At 42.3% G+C, this 9,268-nt stretch overlaps 1 protein-coding gene across 1 annotated transcript in view; it reads left to right on the forward strand.

The window, feature by feature from the left end:
* Positions 8,749-9,268, forward strand: part of C1GALT1 (core 1 synthase, glycoprotein-N-acetylgalactosamine 3-beta-galactosyltransferase 1) — a 15,024-nt gene continuing 14,504 nt past the window's right edge. Inside the window, exon 1 of the mRNA XM_021387616.1 lies at positions 8,749-8,901. The gene's annotated coding sequence lies outside the window, so the exon portion shown is untranslated. The remainder of the gene's footprint in view (positions 8,902-9,268) is intronic.

Here is a 9,268-nt window from a genome sequence, read left to right on the forward strand (position 1 = left end):
GCTGCAACAACACATCACCACACATCATCATAGGCCCACCTGAATGGAATATGCTACTATGATTTGTATTTGTGAGCATCCACAAATTACTTTGGTGTTGAAGTCTGTGTACTACAGACATTTCCTGTTCCTGAGTGCACACTGTGACAAGAACATGATGCCATCCTTGGGGCAGGGAGAACCAAGTGGCAAACAGCAAATGCTCTTCCTGGCAGCAGCCTAGTATACACTCTAGGACAGGAGCTTGAAAACAGAAGGCTATTTCTGATAATGGAGCCAATGGAAACATCCTCGTACCATGACAGTCTCGCCAGTCTATTACATATTGGAAGAAATTAGTGATGGGCTGGACCCAATGGAAGCTGGAGATCAGTTCCTCCACAACTGCATGGGTTGGCATAGATAACATATCTCATACTTTACAAATAGAAAAATGTGCAGTTTGATACATGTACATTTACTAGGTGATATCTGTGGTGCCAGGCGTCCTGATAATACCTCTCACATTTGAAATGCACTATTATATGTCAGGGATATGTGTAGGCAGAGAGCAAAGCCCTTTTCCTAATTTGGTTTTCCTTCCTCAGGAGAACAGTAACATGATGTGCTAACTAGATAGGCTCACATTTGTATCACTCGGTCTACCTTTTACCCAGTGGAATTGCACCCCATGTCAGAGATCTTTGTGCTTGCAGCTTCTAAAGAACTTACCAACCTACAGCGGGGCTGTTTCCTCCTATAATTTTGCATATATCTGTTTTTCTTCTTTTGTGTTCTCTTTTCATCCTTTGGAGACATTTAAAGGGCATGCAGACTATTTGTCTGTCCTCCAGACAAAATCCTCTCTCTCTTGGTATAAAAAGTAGTTGTCTCTTCCACTGGGAGTTCCTTTTGCTATAGTCTCTCTCATTTAATCCTTTTTCTTTTCTTTCTGCTTAATTATGTTAAGCTTCAAAACAAATAAGACTTGCTCTGACCTCAGAGTTAAGAGGTCACAGCACTGAAGTGTTAAAAGAATATCTTTTCTAGAGTGGGGCATTCAGATCTTCAGTAACGCGCTAGGAAGGCATGTCTAGTGCAGCAGGAAAAGAAAACACGAAGTAAGATGATTTGTTACTGCCTACACAAAAGACTAAGCATTTTACACTGCTGCAGCATCCTTTCTAATGTCCCAAGTCCTTCCATTATCCCCCATGTTTCTTAGCACAGACAAGAAAAGGTTGTTGAAAGAGCTACTGGCCATGCAGTGCACATTGCAGGCATGGCATATGGCATACCAATGGGTCTTTTGTGAGGAGGCTCAAGACCACAGAGGAATGAAACGTTGCTGACTTTAACTGAATAGTGGTCTTGGCTAATGAGAAGAAATCCAGTGTAATTTATGCTCTCGTCTCTGGGGGGAGGGGAAGAAACCCCCACACCAAAGAACTATTACGTATGCTTTTTTAACAACTTGCAAAACAAGACAGAAAAATTAGTCTTCTGATGCTAATTGCGTAACGTAAAGCAGAATAATTCTCTTGAGTTTTTAGTCATAGTGGTAGAACTAGTTTAAATTCTGGTTCTTTTTCATACAGTACAAAAGATCAGGTGTCAGCTGAATTAGCCTTTAAACTAACAGATGTAGTCAGTGTAGCGGGATTAATGGCAAATTGCAATCTTCAGTTCACTTTTTCACCATGGATCACCCATTGTGATATTTTGCCCAATTCAGCAGATGTTTTAATACAAACAGGATCCTATTCATCTAGAATACAACTAAATTCCACTGTAAGAGCCATGGATAGCTGGTGTAAATTTATAACAGCAAAACCCATGTTGGACCATATATAACAGTCTTAAAGCACATTGGAATATATTTTTCATTTGGAATTACTTGACTTGGTTCTAACAAAGTCATTTTCACACTCATCAGTGGTGCAGCTTTAATCTTATAAAGCATTGTATTTCATGTTGAGACTGGAAAATATCAAAAGCGTCCAGTGAAATATGCTTGAATGCACATATTTGCCCTCCTAAATATAATAAAGAACAACAGAGAGGGAAGAATGACAATTATTGAATACTGCACGAGGGTCATTTTTTTAAAGGAAGGTAAAATCGTCATTCAGTTTATAAAAGGCTGAGAAACTAAAGTAGTCTAAAACATAGGAATGCAGCTGCACTTTCCCATCACTAGATAGTGCTATTGCCTCAAAATGAGAAATCGTCTCAGTGTTGCAACTCAGAAATTCAGGTGAAGAACAAATACAGCAAAGGTCTTCGGTGAAAGAAGTAGACTAGCAAATGCAGTGTAGAAAATGCAGTGTAGAAAACAAACAACTGCACTAACACATACACTAAGCCAATTATTTTCTTTAAATGAAAAAAAATAGAGATTGTCATTTGCTTCCTGTTTTCTCACATAAGTACACGCTGAAATAACAGCTTACTGCACAGTGAGTATGTGGTGCCTTCTTACTAATCTGTTAAATCAAATAGTAGCAAACCCTTCAAATGTTTGCTTTGTTTCTTTATTATAGCTACTTACTCTGCTTTTTTTCCTAGGAATTAATTCTGAATGCTGTACAGAGGTAAATTTTGTTATTAGTATTATACAAATAGTAAAATGGCATGTCTCTCCTCCCTGTTCTTCCATAGCTAGAAACTCTTAACAACAGACTTTGTAAAAATAGCCTTGTTTCTTTACATGTAAAGAAAAGAAAATGTGGAAGAAAGATAATTCTTCCTGAATAGATGAGAAAACAACCAACAAGAGACAAATCAAAAGAGAAGAAAACTGATTCTGAAGGAACTGAAAATGCAGTATCAGTTCAAAAGGACCAAAAGAAGTGAACAGTTAATGATTGGAAAGTAGGAGGAAACTTTATTCTGCGTGCTAATTTGTACCTCATTTCTCATCACAGATATTTCAGATAATAATGTATTTCTACTAATACAAAAGCTTAATTTCCAGTATGAATTCCAACATTTTTATTAAACTTTGTATTATTCTGTTTTCTAAAGAAAAATAAGGAAACTTATTCTGTCAGCTCTCACCCTAACACAAATGTATGATATTGATGCTTGAATCTCTGGCAACCACCCACGGAACCTTTTTGCTTTCACCAGGAACAGGAATGAGACAGGCAAACAAAAGAATGTACCCACAAGTGCTGGCTACACTTCAAGCCATTCTGAAATGTACCTCTTTTGGTTGGGACCTTTGATGTGTGATTTCTGTAGGATTTGACAGAGAAAGTATTTGCACTGGCTACCTTTTAACTTGCACGTAGATGTAGAATAAATGGAAATTTTCTTATCTGTGCAGAAATATATCAGTAACAAGAATAAAAAGAGATGCATTTTTCTTAAGTGCCGAAGTTGGTTTATCAAGGCCATTTCTACAAACAAAGCAGGGCCAGAAAGTACATTTTGTTATGGCAGCCTGACTAATTATCAGCACACCTGTCAGTGTGATTTATGTCCATACCAAGTAGCATTCCTTGAGAAAATCTCTGGGCATGGATTACGGATTAATACCTGCCAAGAGCTACTTCTCAAGAGCACTATGGACAAGACTGAAGTTTCACTCCATTCATCCAAGGGAATCCTAACAGACTTCATAACCCTTCGGTGCTCCTGCATGCCTTCCTACCACATACCACAGCACTGAAGATGAATGCCATTTTCTCAGTTTTGTGATAAGTGAATGTCATGCCGCTGGGCTGCATCAGCTTATTTTGACTGAAAAATGTCTCAAAATAGTTATGGTTCCTGGCTCTGTCTCATATAGGTATAGCCCAAGGCATTCTGAAGTGGGCTTTGGGGCAGGTGTCTAAGCAGGACAGGAACACTGTGGGAAATGCTTTCCTTGTAGAATGTTCAGGATGAGAGCATATTGCAATTTGTCTGATACTTACAATCAAAATATAAAGATATTTAACATTCTTTAATTTTGGTAATGAACAAAATGCCTTTACCTCACATTCTTTAAAATGCTCTGTAAAATATCAGCAAGATTCAGGAATTATTTTTTAATTCTGCCACTCAAAGTGTATTATTCAAGGTTTTTGCAAACGCTGCACACAGTGGATTGTTTTTAGTTAATTATGTGTTTAAAGCACATCTAATTAACACAGATAGCAATGCAGAGCTTGTACATTGTTTAAATGCAGACAGTACTTCTAACTTTACAGATCAGTGAGGTGTACTATTGCATGGCAATTCCATTGTTTGTGCAACAAATACAGTGAGTGAAGTTCCTGATCATAATAGGAGGTCAGACTTAAAGCCAACAGGTGTTTCTTCAGGTAAAAGAGGAAGGGGGTAATAAATTTAAGCACAGATAATCCTCTTCTTTATTGTATTATAATCCACTTTTCTCAAATAGATGACGGTAAATAAGGTAAGTTAGTTTTACAACTCTGTATGTGGTTCTAGCACCATACGGATTATATGGACCTAGCACCAAATAAGTGTGTGCCTTCCCAAGTTAAGCAGGTGAAGGTCATAGTGATAAATTGAAACTGTTTGCTTTCCTGAAGGCCTTTGTTTTGCTCTAGGATTTAGTGTAGGCATAAATTATACATGTACTTCAGCTAGTCTGACTTGCCAGCAACTGCAATTCGTGCGTTCACATGCTCACGAAGAACGGATAATAAGTTCTTTAGAGAAGAATGGTCTCACTGAGTCTGAAAGATAATGGGATTTCTTTAAAAATAGTATTAAGCAAATAAAATATAACAATTAATATGGTAATCTCTTTGACCAAAATGAGAGGAGAACAAAAAAGTAGCTTGCAGTTAAAAAAATGTGGAAATTACTAATTCATATATATTTCCATGGTCTTTGATGATGATTCATAAAAGTAGTGGCATAAATTAATTCAAGAGAAGACCATTTATAATTGAGCAAATCATAAAAAAAACAGCTGTCCATGGAAGTATGTAGAATTTGACCTATTAAAGATGGTTCCGTGCCAGCCATTAACATGCAGAAAGTAGACTGCAGAAGGAAATCACAGTTTTGCCTTAGATATCTAACTAAATATATATTCAGTATTGACTTGCTGAATCACAACAACATTTTGTCTTCTACATTAACTTTCGGTCATTTCTCTTAATTACAAGGGCTGCTTTGAAAGCAGTGCCTCCTATGTTATTATGTAGGCCCACAACATCAGAGGTGAATGTTGGTGGTATGGCATAGAAGTTGAACCTTCCCACTAATCTTCCTTCACATTTTGTTGTCGTGAGACGGATGGCAGCAGAGGGGCAGTCTGACAAAACGGTGTCTAACATGGAAGTGTGTATGAAGCAAAGGGGTGGAACTGAATTCCTCCATGCAGATAAAATATCACCCATTGACATTCATTGATGTTTGCTGAATGTTTAAGGAGAGCAAACAGTGGATTTTGGCACAGTGAGGTGGTGGATGATGCATTTCAGCAGTGGAGACAGCAATGTGAAAGACAAGCCCTGTTCCAGACATCCATGCACAGCTGTCACACCACAAAACGAAGAGCATGTCTATCAGATAGACCATATGAATCAATGGATTGTGACCAGGGAGCTGTGTACAGAGCTGAATATTGGCTTCAGTGTGTTGGAAACGGTTGTGGCCATGTTGGAATACCCCAAAGTTTGCACCAGGTGAGTCCCATGAATGCTCACACAGGGAAAGAAAGAACACCATATACAAGTTTGTCAGGACCTACTGAACCAACACGAGGTTGAAGGTGACATTTTCCTGGGTCACATCATTACCAGTGACGAGACATGGTGTCACTGCTACGAGCTGGAGTCAAAACAACAGTCAAGGGAGTGGCGATGTGATTTTCCCATTGAATAAAAAGCTCAGGATGAAGCCCTCAGTTGGTGAAATGATGTGCACTGTTTTTTTGGGGTAGGAAAGGAGCAATCCTTCTGGATTTCCTGGAACTTGGAAAAACCATTGACTCTGACCACTACATCACAACGTTGACTAAGCTCAAGAGTCAGGCTAGAGAAGAAGACAGCCCTTCTCTTGCAACATGTTAATGACAGGGCCCCTACCACTTTGAAGACCATGGAGCACACTGCCAAACTTGGCTGGACTGTCCTACCACACCCACCATGTAGTCCAGATTTGGCACCTTCTGACTGTCATCTGTTCAGACTGACTAAAGATGGCCTGCATGGGCAACATTTTCCTAGCAACACCATCATAGCAGTGAAACAGTGAGTCACCTCTGCTGCTGCAGATTTTTATGAGTGCAGCATGTAGGCTCTTTTTCCATCACATACAAAAATGCATAGGCAATAGTGGTGACTATATTGAAAAACAGTGGTGGTGTTGTTTTTTTTTTTTTTAATAGCTGAGAAGTTAATCTATCAGATAGCATTATTGTGCCCTTTGTATCTGTTACAGCTTCCATGGAAATAAAAAAAAAAGTATTACTTTCAGAACAACCTACATAGACACCCGTCTTCTCAGACTCCTGCACAAGGACGTGCAGAGTTAAGCAGCTGATCTGTAGCTGTTAGAGTAGATACTTACTCTAAAGTACTCCTCAAAGGGCTCTGGAGTGAAAATGCTCAGCCAGGTAGCTCCTGAAGAACTACTGAGCAATGTGTGAAGTGACAGAGGGCCTCTTAGCCTGCCTTTGCCCTGTCACCTTTTGGAAGCTTAAAGGAAACAGTCTTGTGTTTATCTGGGTGGGGAAATTCCTCACTCTTTCCCTCATTTCTTACATAATGATATGAAGTGGCTAATTTCCCTGTAAATCAAATTACTAAACATCAATTTCCCTCTCATTCTTTCTCAACCACATTTACCCCAGCATGCCAGAAGGGAAGTGATGTGAATCCCATAATACTGTTATATTCCCACGGTACCAGTATGTCCCCCATCGCCGTAGGTTTTATCAGGAGCAGAGGACAAAGAGGCAGCACGTTTATAAGAACAGGACCATGATGAGGCACCAGGCCTTCTCCCCTTTCCCTCCCAAACAGAGGGAATAGCTTTTCCCCCCACACAGCCACCCAGCATCACACTTTGTTGTGGCTCAACTGAAGGTTTGTAGAGGTGTTTGCTACTGTTGCACATGCAAGGCACCTCCTTAGAGGCAGCAGAGCTCCGCATGTTCCATAACTCCAAGCTGAGGCTGCTCACCAGTATCTGGGGGAAAAAACACCTGCTTCTGTGTGTGATATGCAAATCTCTGCATTCAATGTGAAATAGCCATTATGCAGTGGCCAACCCCCTGCCATTTGTTGAAGCAAACATTGTGTGCGCACCAATATAATAGTCACACCATATCTGACCTTCGTTAAATTACAGCACGTTCCACCTTTGTTCTTTGAAATTCTCCTTTCAAACAAGCCTAAGAATAAGATAACTTAGTAAACAAGTCAATGTGAAAAAGTGTAGCACTTCATATATACGTATGTGATACACATAGGCCATGATCCTTGGCAGTAGTACTCCCATGGTGCAAAACCAGACTTTCGGGTTAGCCAAGCAAAATGAAGTCTGGCATTCAACTCCATGGTATTAAATATCTGTAATATGAGACATTTTGAAAACTTTACCTATTTCAAAATGTTAAGGTGCACCACGGACATGGATGGACAGAACTCCAATCAGAATCTGATGTGGCAAAAAAAAGGAGGAAACGAGGAGACAAAGACACCTCTACCTCATCTACTGCCTTCGCCAATTCCATTGCCTTTGTTATATGTAGGTCACTCCAAAAGTAACACCTATTTATTTCCATGCAAACTACAACAGATACAAAGAGCACAGTGACACTGTTTGATGGTGCAACTTCTCAGCTACAAAACACTGTTTTTTCAACATAAGTCACCACCATCAGCTCTGCATTTTCACCAGTGATAAACATGAGCCTGCATGCTGTGATCATACCCACCTTCATGGCTGTCCTGAACATGGCTTATCTTTCACTTCGCCATCACCACTGCTGAAACACACCACCTACTGCCTCACTGTGCTCACATCCACTGTTGGGGCTCCATAAACGTTCAGCAAGTGTCAATGAATGTCAGTGGGTGACATTTTTTCCACATGGAGGAATTCATTTCCACATCTTTGCATCATCCACACTTCCATGTTAGATATCATTCTGCCCTCTGCTGCCATCTGTCACGCGGGAACAAAATGTAACGGAATACAGCAGGTAGGTTCAACCTCTACTGCAGGAAGCAGTACTTTCAGAGCAGCCCTCCTAGTTTATAGTTGAATTTATTAATGCTGCACACGCAAACTTTTCCACCAAGTGTACTCGCCTCACCTTTGCCCCTCCTGTGATAGAATTGCTCAAGGAGATACCGTTCACTTCTGGTTATTGTTTCAAGGACACATTAAGCAGCGGGATGAGACAGGACTGGAACTATGACCCGGAGCACCGGGAGCTTCTGCAGCCAGCACAGAAGCTGCATCTTGTGCAGCTCTGCCGAATGACTCATCAGGAGAAGAGCCGAGGGAAGGGCACACCCTGGGGCCGGACGGTTTCGGAGAGCGGGTATGCATCCATTTGCAGGAGGGCAAAGCAGCAGTTTGCGCTGAACCCCACTGACAGGTGCTGCACCCCGCCCTGTACGGAACTATAATCCCTATCTGCTGAACCCCATTAACTTCCTGCTGCTTGCAAAACGCTTCCCTTGGTTACACTGTAATGCCAAGCACCTTCTAAACCCACAATCCGTCATCATACTTAACGCATTTCCCCAGAAAAGATATCCAGAGCGCAACGTCATCGACTCTGGGAAGGCAGGCGGCGTTTGCAGAGGGCGATAAGGAGCGATTGCGGAGGGCTCGGTCTCCTAGCAACCGTGCAGCCGCCTCATGGCAGTTCCGCAGCGCGGAGGCTCCGGGCCGGCGACGGCGCGGGAGCGAGGGGCTGCGAGCGGAGGGAGGAAGGTAACCGGGCCGCGCTGTCAGGGGGATGTGCGCGGAGGGAAGCATCGCTTAAAAAAAAACCCTCGAGTGCTGCGGGGAGCTAACGCCCCGCTCTGCCCCGCTACCCTCTTGCGGCGACGTGCGGCCCCGTCCCTAGCCCGCCCCTCACAGCCGCCGACGTGGCCGCAGCGCAACGCCGGGGGCAGCCGCCTCGTGGATGCGCGTATTGGTGACCCCCACGGGCAGCACCCGCCGCTGTCGCTCGCGCGAGAGGGTAGGGAAACCGCCAAGGGTTAAATGCGCGTGCCCCGGGTGGCCACGCCCTCCCCCGGCGCTCGCCGCCCAATCAGCGCGCGGCGGGGCGGTGCCGGCCTCGCCTTCCGCGGGG

Source organism: Numida meleagris, chromosome 2, assembly GCF_002078875.1.
Source record: "Numida meleagris isolate 19003 breed g44 Domestic line chromosome 2, NumMel1.0, whole genome shotgun sequence".
In the NCBI taxonomy this organism is placed as follows: domain Eukaryota; kingdom Metazoa; phylum Chordata; class Aves; order Galliformes; family Numididae; genus Numida; species Numida meleagris.